Source organism: Grus americana, chromosome 18 (genome assembly GCF_028858705.1).
Source record: "Grus americana isolate bGruAme1 chromosome 18, bGruAme1.mat, whole genome shotgun sequence".
In the NCBI taxonomy this organism is placed as follows: Eukaryota; Metazoa; Chordata; class Aves; order Gruiformes; family Gruidae; genus Grus; species Grus americana.
Window position 1 is genome coordinate 14093952 of NC_072869.1, and position 15609 is coordinate 14109560.

A 15609-nucleotide genomic window follows, 5' to 3' on the forward strand; every position below is an offset into this window, starting at 1 on the left:
AAGAGACGGAAGGCCAGCGCCTATGCCTGCGCTGGCCCTTCCTCCAGGCGGAGCGGTGGGAGCTCGGCTCCTCTGCAGCCCGTGGCCGTGCTCTCAGGGCTGGCTCCAGGGCTTTCCTCGAGGCTCCTGGCGCTCGACCACGGGCTGGCAGTCCACGGGCTTCAGCATAAAAGATTGCCCCGTCCCAGAGGCCCGCAGAGCCCACGGCCCAGACCGGACCACCCAAAGCCCCCCAGCCCCAGGAAGCCCCCAGAACCGATGGGCACACTGCCAGCGCTGAGAGAGCTCCCCACGGCAGCCGACGCGCTGGATCCCACGGCTGTGCTCTGAGGGAAGGAGCTGAGGATTGGGCCCGGCAGCGTCACCGTCACTGGCGAGGGCTGGATCGCAACGCTGGAGTCGGCGCACCGGATGACGCACGGCTCGTTGCAGCTGTTGGCAAGCGGGGTCGGGCCGCAGGCGGCTGGCAGGCACGGGCTGTGGCACGACATGTCTTGCGGAGGGAGGCGACCCTGCAAGACCGGGAGGGAGCACAGGGTGCTAGCTGTCGGGCCCTTTCGGACCCCCAGCTTGGCTCCTCTGAGAACAAACAGTGCCCGGGTAGGGCCAGGTCTCCCTCTGGAAGGTTCCTTTGCGAGCCAAGAGTGACCAAGGCAGGCCGCTGCACTATGGATGGGGCTGGGGAAGCACCTGGTAACTGGTTAGGCGGTACTGGTCGTCCAGCCTCAGACTTCAGCAGGGTCACTGCTACAAAAGAGCCCAGCTGACTCCCTCGCGGAAGGGAACAAAGCCTTCCCTCTTCCCTCAGCGACTCACCCACCAGCAGAGGGAAGCACAGTGTATTTTCAAGCCTGGACCACGTACCAGAAGGACCACGCACAGAAGGGAAGCAGTCCCCCTGACAGCAATCCTACCAGCGGGAAGAGAAGGAGTGAGTTCAGACTTACCAAGTTCACCGTGGAGAGCAAGGGAAGAGCTGTGGATGGAAGGGCCCGGAGTGGCCCAGGCTTTTTATATGGTGATCCAGCGCCTCAGGAGACCGGGAACACACCTTCTTTGTGACGCACGTTAACAAACAGCCATCTGAGGCTTGCAAAGCACAGCCAAGAGGTGAAGAACTTGTCTCTTTCATCTGAAAGGTCTGGCTTGTATTTTCCTATTGGGTGAGAGCACAGGGATGCATCAGATGCTGGCTCCTCAAAAGCAACGGTCATTTGAGGTCCCATGCCAGTTCCCAGGTAAGGGTTTCTGTAGCTCCAGGCCCTGCGTGTGGGTTGTGCACATCCCTGCTGGGGAACGTGACTACCACTCTCAGTCAGGCCTTCAGCTGTGGAGCACTCCTGGTGAAGGCCACCCACGTGGGTCTCCTGTTGAAGGGCTGAGGCTGACCCTGAGAAACGCAAGGCCCCGCTGGGCCACGGAAAGGCTCAGCAATCAGCCGAGCCCCGACTGGGTGCCTGTCCAGCCGAGGGACACGGAAAGGAGGGGACTCAGATGCCCAGAGGTGGTTGGAAGGTGAAGGCCAAAGACGGACCCTCTGTGAGATGGAGAGAAGCGCCACTGTGTGAAGGGATGAGGGCACTGGGACCATTCCTAGAGTTGGCCAGGTAGCTCTGTGGGGGCCTCAAAACAAAGAAAGAAAGGGGAAGGGGGGGAAAAAGAAAGGCTCTTGTTCTATGGACATCTGTCAATTCTCATTCTCAAAGTGGGTAGTCAGCCCCAAGGCTGCAAGGTCAAAGTGGCTGAGGAGTGAACTCATGGGCATTTGGCTGAGGGTGCTTTTCCCTTTTCGTTGCCTTGCCAGCCCCGGGAAGGACCTGTCCTCTTGTGGCTGCAGTTCAAAGCAGAAGGCTTCTTGCGGAACAAGGATGGGCCTGTGCTGTCCGCTTCCTACCCTCAGGTGTTACCACATGCCTGCTGAGGGGGGGTGGATGCGTGTGCCCTCTCCTGCTGCCTCAGCTCTGCTCAGGCGCAGCAAATGCCAGGCTCCTGACGCAGTGGAGGAATGCCTCCCCACCTTTCCCACACCCAGCAGCGGGGCAGGGTGGCAGGCCAAGGAGAAGAGCAGCCCAGCGACGGTACTCGCTGCCTGCTGTAGCGCAGCTGTGACGGGCTGTGTCGTGCTCCCGTCTGGTGGCAAAGGAGGCTACGTGAGGAGCGGAGCGTCTGTCCTGGCGTCTGCTCCTCTTTGCACGGCCTCTCAGTTGCCAGAAGGGAGAGCAGAGAGGGAGGAGCAGCAAGGCTGTACTCAACTGCTCTCCTTACTCATCGCGGCCTTTGGCATTTGCTGGTGCACATCAGTAGGTTGAGCGCTCATCCACTAGTGCACCGGCCGGGAACAGAGCAGCCATAGGGCAGGTCCCCCCATCTGGGGAGTTTCCCTCGGGGCTGGTTCCTGCCGGCAGCTTCCCCCGTGCAGATTGCCGTGGGCCACCCGTGCCTCTTCTGCAGGGCTGGGCCGCGTCTCAAAGGGCCACCTCTCGGGGGTTTGGGGGCTGGAAGAGATAGGCAGCCACTTCCCTGCCCTTCAGATGAGGACACGCTGTGGGGTCGAGTGCCTCGCAAGTTCCTCACAGAGCCTTTCAGCAGGGAGCACCACTGGCTGCTTTGTCAGTGCACTTCCAGGTCCGCCTGGAAAAGAGGCACGGCTGGCTGCCTCCCACCCTGGCGCCATACTGACTCCTGGGACCCGTTTCTGCCTGTGCGGAGTGAGCACGTTGCTGCCGTCAGCTGTGGCACTGGGTCGACCGTCCCAGCAGGAAGGCGCAACGGCCCCAAGAGCATGGCTCTGCTGGAAACGACGGCAGAAGCGAGACAGAGCCATCCGTCCTTTGCAGGAGAAGACAACATCCCCCTTCCAAGACCCTTCCCCCAAATGGCACGGCCGCCCTTCTTCCCAAGCAGCACGGGCTGTCCGTGGCTTTTTCCAGGCAGCTCTCAGGGCTGGTGACATGTGCCTGGCCTCCAGAGCTTTCCAGACCGCCACAGTCTCCTCTATGTCTCGTAGGGTTGCAGGGAGCACCATGCGGTGCCGCTCAGTGGCTGCAGCCTCCGTCCGGTGGTCTGTCACACCGGTCTGTCAAAAAAGCAGGCTCCCCAGGCCCTGGACACGTAGGGGCGGCAACTTTCCTCAATTTGCTCTGTGCTCCAGAAACGTCCGGGAGCGGGAACGTCAGGACACGTCCGTGCTGTCCTCCTCAGGCTGCTGTTTCACCAAGGAGCGTGACAGGATTTCAAAGAGTCACCAAGTGGTTGGGCAAGACACGAACAGCCGTGACAACACCGTACAAAAAGCTGCCTTTCTGCAGGAATGCGGACATGAGGTTGTGCTTAGGGTCCTCTGCACGTCTTGAATCCATTTCCCCCAGAGCCCCTGATGCCAGTGCATGGATGATTTGCACCGAGGTGGAGCTGAGGTCTCTCGTAGTGCCTCAGCCCTTTTTGGTGACTCACAGATGACTCCGAGGTGGTCTGCTGGTGCCACCTTGCAATTAAAGGGCCCTGAATGTGCCAATCGGTCCCCGAGCCAGGGAAAACAAGCCAGAGCCTCTGGGTCAGTGACCTGAACAAGCCACCCGGCAATGATGCAAAGATGAGTGTTGTCTGGGAAGACTGCGCCAAAGCAAACAGGTCCACTTGGCGATGGCTCGCTTTCAGGCACGAGTCAGCAGGCTCCTTCCTCGCTCTCGAGGGCCACGTTGAGCCGTCGCTTCTCCTCAGGAGAGCAGTAGTAAAGTCCTGGCAGGCAAGGCAAGGGCTGCGCAGTTCCCAAAGAAAACACTCTGGCCGCTGCTGACCGAAGACAACAGCTGAACTGCTGGGCTCCCTTTGCATGACTGGAAGTGTGTGCATCTCAGAGGCCCGAGGGGAGCAGAGATCTGCCACCGAGTAGCCTGATCCACCCCAGCAATGGCCTCCGTGTCGCCATCCCTGCGCACAACGGGTTTTCTCTCCAGACCGCGGGAGGGCCTTGTTTGACCGTCACCTTCCAGTCACCCCGGGGATCTGAGTCTCCTCCCTCCTCTGTCCCTCAGCGGAACAGCCATCCTGCAGAGGCTTGGCTGGGCTCTGAGCAACCCCAGAGCCTGCAGGCACTGGTGTTGCTCAGGGTCGGCCTCAGCCCGTCAAAGAGAGGCCCTTCTGAGTGGCCTTCAGGCGTGCTCCACAGGCAAAGTCCTAAGCAAGTGGTGGCCACGCTCCCCAGGAAGGGCAGGACGCACACAACACCTGCTCGTGGCCTGAATCTGCTGCAAGGCTTCACCAGCAACTGGAAGGAGACCTCAAACGAGCCTTGGTCTGCGGAAGAAACATAATTGCTCTCAGCAAAATCACTTCAGTGCTTCAGTGCAAAATCACTTCATGCTCAGGATGAAAAGGGAGTCAAGCATTTCAGGCAAAGGAGGCTTGTCTTTCATCTACCAGCAGAGCTTTGAGAAGCCAAAATTGCTGTTTCTCAACATGCTTCATGTTGGTGTCATTCTTCAGCTCCCCTGGGGCTCTGGGCCGCAGTATAAAAGTGTGCCCAGCTCCCAGCTCCTCTGTCCTCCCCTCGTGCCTTCCTCTGCTCTGTGAAGTTGGTAAGTCTCAGTTCATTTTGCCTCTTGTCTCCCCGGTTGGCAGGACAGCTGTCGTGGAGAGGGCTGCATGCATTTTGCCTCCCTTGTCCTCGGTGAATGGTCTAGGATGTGAGACAGGGCGTTGGTGGGTTTCTTTGCCAGCCGTGGTTCTTTCCAAGGCTCGGGACGTACGGCCAGCGCTCTCTAACTAACCAACCAACGGGCACTTCCTCCACCATCCGCAGTTCAGCAATGCTCCTTTTGCATTATTGGCACGACGAGGAGCTTCCTCAGGAGAGCTAGTCCCACCGTAGATGTCTTCTTCCATAGCGGCTGCTGTCTGCAGGAGCCCTGTTGCATTTTACTCAGACATGTCCCCTCCTGAGAGAAGTGGGTGAGAGGAGCCTGACCCGACAAGACCAGGGGTCTTGAGGGAGGCGGGGGAGAAGGAGACCCGTTTGGCCGAGTGCACAAACTGATGCTGGTACAAGGGCTGACGATCAGGAAGCACACAGCCCGATGCCAAAAAGAGGGTGCCTCTTGGGCCGCAGCAGAGAATCTTTCCCTGACTAAGGCCACAGCATCAAGGCTATGCTCAACCCATCTGAAAAACCTGGCATCCATTTCCTCATACCGGGAGGGGGCTTCCTGAGGACTCTCCCTGGGGCGCCTTCCCTACCAAGCCTTCAAGGCTGAGCAGAAGGACTGTTGTGAAATATCCTCGCAGCCTGCAGAGGTACCCGTGGCAGTGGAGCGACTGGAGGTAGCAGAGTGCCTCCATGGGGCACGCATGCCTGGGAGTGGCAAGGCCAGCTGGGGTACAGGCTGTGAAGGGGATTGACTTGGAGGCGGGGGAGCTCCCTTGCGTTTGGACGGACCCTCTTGGATCACCCTTCAATTACAAACAAATACCCACCGCAGGCCCACCAAAATGCCGAGAAACCCCCTCTCTGCAGACACTGGAGGTCCATCAACTGTTGGGCCACGCCACCGCTTCCGCCTTTGAGAACGTTAACCAAGTGGGACCCTGGATTTCATGGGGGGCGTTGCAAGTAACTCTGGCCAGGTCAGCCCAGGTCCCTGTGGGTGGCTGTGACATGCCAGGCGGGTGAGAGAAGAGGTCTTCTGCTATGGCAGGCTGTGACCAGGCAGGAGGGAGTTTAAGGCGGCGGAGAGCAGGGTGCATCGTAGTGTTCTGCCAAAAGCACAGCAGGGCACCACTGCGGGCACACAGCTTTTTTGACTCATGCCCCGTCCCAAATCTCTCTCCACTGAGTTCCCAGGCACTGTTTGTTCTCAGAGGAGCCAAGCTGGGGGTCCGAAAGGGCCCGACAGCTAGCGCCCTGTGCTCCCTCCCGGTCTTGCAGGGTCGCCTCCCTCCGCAAGACATGTCATGCCACAGCCCGTGCCTGCCAGCCGCCTGCGGCCCGACCCCGCTTGCCAACAGCTGCAACGAGCCGTGCGTCATCCGGTGCGCCGACTCCAGCGTTGCGATCCAGCCCTCGCCAGTGATGGTGACGCTGCCGGGCCCAATCCTCAGCTCCTTCCCTCAGAGCACAGCCGTGGGATCCAGCGCGTCGGCTGCCGTGGGGAGCTCTCTCAGCGCTGGCAGTGTGCCCATCGGTTCTGGGGGCTTCCTGGGGCTGGGGGGCTTTGGGTGGTCCGGTCTGGGCCGTGGGCTCTGCGGGCCTCTGGGACGGGGCAATCTTTTATGCTGAAGCCCGTGGACTGCCAGCCCGTGGTCGAGCGCCAGGAGCCTCGAGGAAAGCCCTGGAGCCAGCCCTGAGAGCACGGCCACGGGCTGCAGAGGAGCCGAGCTCCCACCGCTCCGCCTGGAGGAAGGGCCAGCGCAGGCATAGGCGCTGGCCTTCCGTCTCTTCCCAGGGAAGCCTCTCTCTTTCCCCCTCTTGCTCTGCTCTGCCTTGTGCTCCCCAGGAAATACCTCCTCCTTCCTTCCGTAGCAATGCGTCCAGGTGAGACACGATTGCAGGGCCTTGAAGGGGAATTGGGAAAGAAGCACCCCCGGCGTGGACGTTTTCCTTCAGATGGCAGCACCTCCCTGAGCTTTACGCAGCCTCCAAAGTGCATTGCTCAAGCGCTCGCCTTTCCCATTTTCCTCTGATTTTCTCATTAAAGACATTGGGCATCAGCTTTGCACGAGAGTCATGTTTCGTTCTCCCCTCTTCTCCAATCCCAACCAGCTGAGTACCCACAAGAGTTCCTCCCTTGGTAAAAGCACGGCTTTCTCCATAGTTCCCGGGTTTGAGAGAGCCTCCTCTTTCGCCCCTGATGACGTCCCATAGCAATGGAGACAAGGCCAGTTTGGAGCGAGAGCTACTGGGGAGGGAGCCCCGTTACGCATCGGCACACCTCGAAAGCCACAAAACAAAGCAGGAAGGAAGGCCAAACAGTCATAGGATGATAGGATCGCCCCAGTTGGTAGGGCCCTCCAAAGTTCACCTGGTCCAACCTTTTGTGTGAAAGGGAGCCCAGAGGGGATGATCTAGCACCCTGTGCAATTGCATCTCGAAAACCTCCGGTCATGGGGATTCTACCGCGTCCCTGGGGAGGTTCTCGCAGCGAATGATTGCTCCCACTGTGAAAAATGTCTTGCTTCTATCAAGGTGAAACCTCTCCCGGTTGCTCCCCGTCGTCTCCATGTGACTCTTTGGGAAGAACTTCTGTCCTCTTTGTAGTGGCCTTTAAGTACTGGGAATCTGTGATGAGTGCAGAGGAAGAGCATCACAGGACAGCACGAGAACTGTATGACGTTTAACAAAGACATAACGAAAGAGCCCAGGACAGGCTAGGATGTGTGTGGCTGGGGAACAGAAAGGGACCCCGAGGGTCCTGGTGGACCACAAGCTGAACGTAAGTCAGCAGCACACCGCTGCAGGAGCAAAGGGAAATCGGATCCTGGGCTGCATCTGAAGGGGCATTACTAGCAGAGATAGAGAAGTGATCATCCCACGCTACTCAGTGCTTGTCAGGCTGCATGTGGAGTACTGTGTCCAGTTGTGGTCCTTACAAGCAGAGCACGAGACTCGGTATGGGATGTTTTGGGGGAGGAAGCAGAGGTGGGGGAAGGGAGGGTTCAGGGTGGTACTGGCGGGAAGAAACTTGAGAAAACTAGTGGGAAGATGGGATAACATGGCTGTCACTCAAGAACTGGCGCTTGCCTGACCATGCCCTGCTTCTGATCAGTGCAGCCTGGACTAAAGGATCTCAGGCGGTCCCTTCCAACCCCAACGATTCTGAGATTCTGTGAACAGATAAGAGCAATGTCTCCCGTAAAAAAATACCCTACTTGAAATGTTCTGTGACAGGAAGTGGTTTACGCGTATTTTCTTTTTTGTTCCCGTGGCTGGCTGAGCCTTACTGAAGGCAAGGTAAGCAACATCCACTGCTCTTCCCTTCTCCACCAAGCTAGTTGCCTCACTGTAGAAGGCTACCAGCTTGGTTAAGCGTGCCTTCTCCTTCGAAAAATCCGTGCTTGCTACTCCCAACCACCTTCCTGTGCTACCTATGTTTGGAAACTGCTTCCGGGATGTTTTGCTCTATCATCTTCCCAGGGACTGAGGAGAGGCTGACCGTCCTGGGAGTCCCCTGGATCTTCCTTCTTTCCCTTTTTGTTCCTCTTGCCTGGGAGGAGACAGAAGAGGTTGGGGTGTGTCCTGAGCCACTTCAAAACCTTGCAAGTTCTTGTCAGGCAACTCTCATCTCAAAACAAAGAGCTTACTCGGGGGCACACATTGAGCGGCTCGCACTCAGAAACTTGGACCATTGGTTGGGCTGAGCGACGAGGATGGGATTCGAACCCATGCGTGCAGAGCACAATGGATTAGCAGTCCATCGCCTTCACCACTCGGCCACCTCGTCAGCATGCTCATCTCATGCTGCTGCTGCTGCTGCTGCTGCTGCTGCTGCTGCTGCTGCTGCTGCTGCTGCTGCTGCTGCTGCTGCTGCTGCTGCTGCTGCTGCTGCTGCTGCTGCTGCTGCTGCTGCTGCTGCTGCTGCTGCTGCTGCTCCTGCTGCTGCTGCTCCTGCTCCTGCTCCTGCTCCTGCTGCTCCTGCTCCTGCTCCTGCTCCTGCTGCTCCTACTGCTGCTCCTACTGCTGCTCCTGCTGCTCCTGCTGCTCCTGCTGCTCCTGCTGCTCCTGCTCCTGCTCCTGCTGCTCCTGATCCTGATCCTGCTCCTGATCCTGCTCCTGCTCCTGATCCTGCTGCTCCTGCTGCTCCTGCTGCTCCTGTTGCTCCTGTTGCTCCTGCTGCTCCTGCTGCTCCTGCCGCGGCTACCACTGCCGCTGCTCCTGATCTGGCTGCTCCAGCTCCTGCTGCTGCTCCTGCTCCTGCTGCCTACACTTTTTGATACTGTTTGACATGGGAGAGAAGGAGCCAGGCTCCAGTTTTTGCCTTTTGGGACTGGTCCGCTCTTGCGACAGCTGGGCTGAGCTCCAGGGACCTTTGGGAAATAGGTCTCAGGATTCACGTCAGAAAATGACTGAAGAGCAGAGCCCCACGCTCCTTCCCAGGAAGGAACACGGGAGAGTGATCCCGGAGTGGCTCAGCACCTCCAGAGGACGTGGGCCTGACTTTGAGATGAAGTTGTCACCAGCCACGTCCTCCTGACATTCTGGAAGAATACCACCAGCTCATATGGACAGGACTCACTCACACTTGACTGGAGGTGCAGGCTTGGCCAGGCTTGGTCATGGTGTCTCTGTGCTGTTCCCCCTGGCGCTCACCTAGGATCCCATCACAGGCTGCTTCTCTCCCAGCACAGCTAAAGGTCAGGAATGAAGAGGGAGCTGAGGGGCACCAACCCCACTGCACGCAACTCCTCTTTTTACCTGCCAGAGCTCCAGTGCTGCAGAGAGTTGAAACCATTGCACTGGTCCCCTGAGCCCAGACCTCTCTGTGCCTCGAAGGTCAGACCCTGAGCTGGGGGAAATGGTGCAGAGGCCAGGCTTGCTGTCCCTGGTGGCTAAGAGAAAGGTGAGTACGGGATTGTGCCGCGTGGGATGGACACCGATGGCAGGGCCCGGGGAGCCTCTCTGGGCTCTTCCGCCTGCTTAATTCCTGTCCTGGACAAAAGGGGAGCAGCACACAGCCTTGGGGGCTGGGACCAGAACCACCTGCACCCTGGTCACTCCGAGTAGTTTCTCCAGCCCCAGCCCACCCCAGGGGCCTGTAAAGACATTTTTCGCAATGGGAACAATCATTCGCTGCGAGAACCTCCCCAGGGACGCGGTAGAATCCCCATGACCGGAGGTTTTCGAGATGCAATTGCACAGGGTGCTAGATCATCGCCTCTGGGCTCCCTTTCACACAAAAGGTTGGACCAGGTGAACTTTGGAGGGCCCTACCAACTGGGGCGATCCTATCATCCTATGACTGTTTGGCCTTCCTTCCTGCTTTGTTTTGTGGCTTTCGAGGTGTGCCGATGCGTAACGGGGCTCCCTCCCCAGTAGCTCTCGCTTCAAACTGGCCTTGTCTCCATTGCTATGGGACGTCATCAGGGGCGAAAGAGGAGGCTCTCTCAAACCCGGGAACTATGGAGAAAGCCGTGCTTTTACCAAGGGAGGAACTCTTGTGGGTACTCAGCTGGTTGGGATTGGAGAAGAGGGGAGAACGAAACATGACTCTCGTGCAAAGCTGATGCCCAATGTCTTTAATGAGAAAATCAGAGGAAAATGGGAAAGGCGAGCGCTTGAGCAATGCACTTTGGAGGCTGCGTAAAGCTCAGGGAGGTGCTGCCATCTGAAGGAAAACGTCCACGCCGGGGGTGCTTCTTTCCCAATTCCCCTTCAAGGCCCTGCAATCGTGTCTCACCTGGACGCATTGCTACGGAAGGAAGGAGGAGGTATTTCCTGGGGAGCACAAGGCAGAGCAGAGCAAGAGGGGGAAAGAGAGAGGCTTCCCTGGGAAGAGACGGAAGGCCAGCGCCTATGCCTGCGCTGGCCCTTCCTCCAGGCGGAGCGGTGGGAGCTCGGCTCCTCTGCAGCCCGTGGCCGTGCTCTCAGGGCTGGCTCCAGGGCTTTCCTCGAGGCTCCTGGCGCTCGACCACGGGCTGGCAGTCCACGGGCTTCAGCATAAAAGATTGCCCCGTCCCAGAGGCCCGCAGAGCCCACGGCCCAGACCGGACCACCCAAAGCCCCCCAGCCCCAGGAAGCCCCCAGAACCGATGGGCACACTGCCAGCGCTGAGAGAGCTCCCCACGGCAGCCGACGCGCTGGATCCCACGGCTGTGCTCTGAGGGAAGGAGCTGAGGATTGGGCCCGGCAGCGTCACCATCACTGGCGAGGGCTGGATCGCAACGCTGGAGTCGGCGCACCGGATGACGCACGGCTCGTTGCAGCTGTTGGCAAGCGGGGTCGGGCCGCAGGCGGCTGGCAGGCACGGGCTGTAGCACGACATGTCTTGCGGAGGGAGGCGACCCTGCAAGACCGGGAGGGAGCACAGGGCGCTAGCTGTCGGGCCCTTTCGGACCCCCAGCTTGGCTCCTCTGAGAACAAACAGTGCCCGGGTAGGGCCAGGTCTCCCTCTGGAAGGTTCCTTTGCGAGCCAAGAGTGACCAAGGCAGGCCGCTGCACTATGGATGGGGCTGGGGAAGCACCTGGTAACTGGTTAGGCGGTACTGGTCGTCCAGCCTCAGACTTCAGCAGGGTCACTGCTACAAAAGAGCCCAGCTGACTCCCTCGCGGAAGGGAACAAAGCCTTCCCTCTTCCCTCAGCGACTCACCCACCAGCAGAGGGAAGCACAGTGTATTTTCAAGCCTGGACCACGTACCAGAAGGACCACGCACAGAAGGGAAGCAGTCCCCCTGACAGCAATCCTACCAGCGGGAAGAGAAGGAGTGAGTTCAGACTTACCAAGTTCACCGTGGAGAGCAAGGGAAGAGCTGTGGATGGAAGGGCCCGGAGTGGCCCAGGCTTTTTATATGGTGATCCAGCGCCTCAGGAGACCGGGAACACACCTTCTTTGTGACGCACGTTAACAAACAGCCATCTGAGGCTTGCAAAGCACAGCCAAGAGGTGAAGAACTTGTCTCTTTCATCTGAAAGGTCTGGCTTGTATTTTCCTATTGGGTGAGAGCACAGGGATGCATCAGATGCTGGCTCCTCAAAAGCAACGGTCATTTGAGGTCCCATGCCAGTTCCCAGGTAAGGGTTTCTGTAGCTCCAGGCCCTGCGTGTGGGTTGTGCACATCCCTGCTGGGGAACGTGACTACCACTCTCAGTCAGGCCTTCAGCTGTGGAGCACTCCTGGTGAAGGCCACCCACGTGGGTCTCCTGTTGAAGGGCTGAGGCTGACCCTGAGAAACGCAAGGCCCCGCTGGGCCACGGAAAGGCTCAGCAATCAGCCGAGCCCCGACTGGGTGCCTGTCCAGCCGAGGGACACGGAAAGGAGGGGACTCAGATGCCCAGAGGTGGTTGGAAGGTGAAGGCCAAAGACGGACCCTCTGTGAGATGGAGAGAAGCGCCACTGTGTGAAGGGATGAGGGCACTGGGACCATTCCTAGAGTTGGCCAGGTAGCTCTGTGGGGGCCTCAAAACAAAGAAAGAAAGGGGAAGGGGGGGAAAAAGAAAGGCTCTAGTTCTATGGACATCTGTCAATTCTCATTCTCAAAGTGGGTAGTCAGCCCCAAGGCTGCAAGGTCAAAGTGGCTGAGGAGTGAACTCATGGGCATTTGGCTGAGGGTGCTTTTCCCTTTTCGTTGCCTTGCCAGCCCCGGGAAGGACCTGTCCTCTTGTGGCTGCAGTTCAAAGCAGAAGGCTTCTTGCGGAACAAGGATGGGCCTGTGCTGTCCGCTTCCTACCCTCAGGTGTTACCACATGCCTGCTGAGGGGGGGTGGATGCGTGTGCCCTCTCCTGCTGCCTCAGCTCTGCTCAGGCGCAGCAAATGCCAGGCTCCTGACGCAGTGGAGGAATGCCTCCCCACCTTTCCCACACCCAGCAGCGGGGCAGGGTGGCAGGCCAAGGAGAAGAGCAGCCCAGCGACGGTACTCGCTGCCTGCTGTAGCGCAGCTGTGACGGGCTGTGTCGTGCTCCCGTCTGGTGGCAAAGGAGGCTACGTGAGGAGCGGAGCGTCTGTCCTGGCGTCTGCTCCTCTTTGCACGGCCTCTCAGTTGCCAGAAGGGAGAGCAGAGAGGGAGGAGCAGCAAGGCTGTACTCAACTGCTCTCCTTACTCATCGCGGCCTTTGGCATTTGCTGGTGCACATCAGTAGGTTGAGCGCTCATCCACTAGTGCACCGGCCGGGAACAGAGCAGCCATAGGGCAGGTCCCCCCATCTGGGGAGTTTCCCTCGGGGCTGGTTCCTGCCGGCAGCTTCCCCCGTGCAGATTGCCGTGGGCCACCCGTGCCTCTTCTGCAGGGCTGGGCCGCGTCTCAAAGGGCCACCTCTCGGGGGTTTGGGGGCTGGAAGAGATAGGCAGCCACTTCCCTGCCCTTCAGATGAGGACACGCTGTGGGGTCGAGTGCCTCGCAAGTTCCTCACAGAGCCTTTCAGCAGGGAGCACCACTGGCTGCTTTGTCAGTGCACTTCCAGGTCCGCCTGGAAAAGAGGCACGGCTGGCTGCCTCCCACCCTGGCGCCATACTGACTCCTGGGACCCGTTTCTGCCTGTGCGGAGTGAGCACGTTGCTGCCGTCAGCTGTGGCACTGGGTCGACCGTCCCAGCAGGAAGGCGCAACGGCCCCAAGAGCATGGCTCTGCTGGAAACGACGGCAGAAGCGAGACAGAGCCATCCGTCCTTTGCAGGAGAAGACAACATCCCCCTTCCAAGACCCTTCCCCCAAATGGCACGGCCGCCCTTCTTCCCAAGCAGCACGGGCTGTCCGTGGCTTTTTCCAGGCAGCTCTCAGGGCTGGTGACATGTGCCTGGCCTCCAGAGCTTTCCAGACCGCCACAGTCTCCTCTATGTCTCGTAGGGTTGCAGGGAGCACCATGCGGTGCCGCTCAGTGGCTGCAGCCTCCGTCCGGTGGTCTGTCACACCGGTCTGTCAAAAAAGCAGGCTCCCCAGGCCCTGGACACGTAGGGGCGGCAACTTTCCTCAATTTGCTCTGTGCTCCAGAAACGTCCGGGAGCGGGAACGTCAGGACACGTCCGTGCTGTCCTGCCTCCAGGCTGCTGTTTCACCAAGGAGCGTGACAGGATTTCAAAGAGTCACCAAGTGGTTGGGCAAGACACGAACAGCCGTGACAACACCGTACAAAAAGCTGCCTTTCTGCAGGAATGCGGACATGAGGTTGTGCTTAGGGTCCTCTGCACGTCTTGAATCCATTTCCCCCAGAGCCCCTGATGCCAGTGCATGGATGATTTGCACCGAGGTGGAGCTGAGGTCTCTCGTAGTGCCTCAGCCCTTTTTGGTGACTCACAGATGACTCCGAGGTGGTCTGCTGGTGCCACCTTGCAATTAAAGGGCCCTGAATGTGCCAATCGGTCCCCGAGCCAGGGAAAACAAGCCAGAGCCTCTGGGTCAGTGACCTGAACAAGCCACCCGGCAATGATGCAAAGATGAGTGTTGTCTGGGAAGACTGCGCCAAAGCAAACAGGTCCACTTGGCGATGGCTCGCTTTCAGGCACGAGTCAGCAGGCTCCTTCCTCGCTCTCGAGGGCCACGTTGAGCCGTCGCTTCTCCTCAGGAGAGCAGTAGTAAAGTCCTGGCAGGCAAGGCAAGGGCTGCGCAGTTCCCAAAGAAAACACTCTGGCCGCTGCTGACCGAAGACAACAGCTGAACTGCTGGGCTCCCTTTGCATGACTGGAAGTGTGTGCATCTCAGAGGCCCGAGGGGAGCAGAGATCTGCCACCGAGTAGCCTGATCCACCCCAGCAATGGCCTCCGTGTCGCCATCCCTGCGCACAACGGGTTTTCTCTCCAGACCGCGGGAGGGCCTTGTTTGACCGTCACCTTCCAGTCACCCCGGGGATCTGAGTCTCCTCCCTTCTCTGTCCCTCAGCGGAACAGCCATCCTGCAGAGGCTTGGCTGGGCTCTGAGCAACCCCAGAGCCTGCAGGCACTGGTGTTGCTCAGGGTCGGCCTCAGCCCGTCAAAGAGAGGCCCTTCTGAGTGGCCTTCAGGCGTGCTCCACAGGCAAAGTCCTAAGCAAGTGGTGGCCACGCTCCCCAGGAAGGGCAGGACGCACACAACACCTGCTCGTGGCCTGAATCTGCTGCAAGGCTTCACCAGCAACTGGAAGGAGACCTCAAACGAGCCTTGGTCTGCGGAAGAAACATAATTGCTCTCAGCAAAATCACTTCAGTGCTTCAGTGCAAAATCACTTCATGCTCAGGATGAAAAGGGAGTCAAGCATTTCAGGCAAAGGAGGCTTGTCTTTCATCTACCAGCAGAGCTTTGAGAAGCCAAAATTGCTGTTTCTCAACATGCTTCATGTTGGTGTCATTCTTCAGCTCCCCTGGGGCTCTGGGCCGCAGTATAAAAGTGTGCCCAGCTCCCAGCTCCTCTGTCCTCCCCTCGTGCCTTCCTCTGCTCTGTGAAGTTGGTAAGTCTCAGTTCATTTTGCCTCTTGTCTCCCCGGTTGGCAGGACAGCTGTCGTGGAGAGGGCTGCATGCATTTTGCCTCCCTTGTCCTCGGTGAATGGTCTAGGATGTGAGACAGGGCGTTGGTGGGTTTCTTTGCCAGCCGTGCTTCTTTCCAAGGCTCGGGACGTACGGCCAGCGCTCTCTAACTAACCAACCAACGGGCACTTCCTCCACCATCCGCAGTTCAGCAATGCTCCTTTTGCATTATTGGCACGACGAGGAGCTTCCTCAGGAGAGCTAGTCCCACCGTAGATGTCTTCTTCCATAGCGGCTGCTGTCTGCAGGAGCCCTGTTGCATTTTACTCAGACATGTCCCCTCCTGAGAGAAGTGGGTGAGAGGAGCCTGACCCGACAAGACCAGGGGTCTTGAGGGAGGCGGGGGAGAAGGAGACCCGTTTGGCCGAGTGCACAAACTGATGCTGGTACAAGGGCTGACGATCAGGAAGCACACAGCCCGATGCCAAAAAGAGGGTGCCTCTTGGGCCGCAGCAGAGAATCTTTCCCTGA

At 58.8% G+C, this 15609-nt stretch overlaps 1 non-coding gene across 1 annotated transcript; it reads right to left on the bottom strand.

Annotated features, from left to right (window-relative positions):
- Positions 1-8353: 8353 nt before the first annotated feature.
- TRNAS-GCU (transfer RNA serine (anticodon GCU)) lies at positions 8354-8435 on the bottom strand. Its single transcript has one exon. It is a non-coding gene; the product is annotated as a tRNA-Ser (tRNA).
- Between the last annotated feature and the right edge of the window lie 7174 nt (positions 8436-15609).